The sequence below is a fragment of the Portunus trituberculatus genome, chromosome 38 (assembly GCF_017591435.1).
Source record: "Portunus trituberculatus isolate SZX2019 chromosome 38, ASM1759143v1, whole genome shotgun sequence".
NCBI classification, from domain to species: domain Eukaryota; kingdom Metazoa; phylum Arthropoda; class Malacostraca; order Decapoda; family Portunidae; genus Portunus; species Portunus trituberculatus.
In genome coordinates this window covers 25,596,543-25,597,325 of record NC_059292.1, presented here as the reverse complement: position 1 = coordinate 25,597,325, position 783 = coordinate 25,596,543, and positions in this window count along the sequence as shown.

Sequence of the window (783 nt, the reverse complement as noted above, 5' to 3'; positions counted from 1 at the left end):
AAACAGTCCGTAAATAGATCACTCCGCTCCTGTGACAGACAGTCCCATACTACCTTCCTATGGTTGTTATCCTTCACTCTCTGTGTCTGTCACTGCAAGTCAAGCGTCCTCCCTGCCCATTCTGTCGCCACAAAGCAGCTAGAGAGAGAGAGAGAGAGAGAGAGAGAGAGAGAGAGAGAGAGAGAGAGAGAGAGAGAGAGAGAGAGAGAATCATTGATAATAGCAATGATAATAATAATGGTATAAATAATTATAATAATAATAATAATAATAATAATAATAATAATAATAATAATAATAATAATAATAATAATAATAATAATAACAATAACAAAAAAATAATAATAATAATAATAATAATAATAATAATAATAATAATAATAATAATAATAATAATAATAATAATATTTAGAATAAAGTAATATATTATTATTATTATTATTATTATTATCATTATATATATATATATATATATATATATATATATATATATATATATATATATATATATATATATATATAGTGTTAATGTAGTCCCATGAGATGACGACCTCACCCATTTCTCCCTAAGGTCGGGGATCGCAATGTTTCAAGTCCTACAGGTGTGAAATATTTCGTTAATTCTCGTTAAGTCGTCGGTCGCCATTAAACCAGTTAAAGGCCTCGGCAGGCGATGAACGAGCGAAGCTATAATACCACCTCTCTCTCTCTCTCTCTCTCTCTCTCTCTCTCTCTCTCTCTCTCTCTCTCATACACACACACACACACACACACACACACACG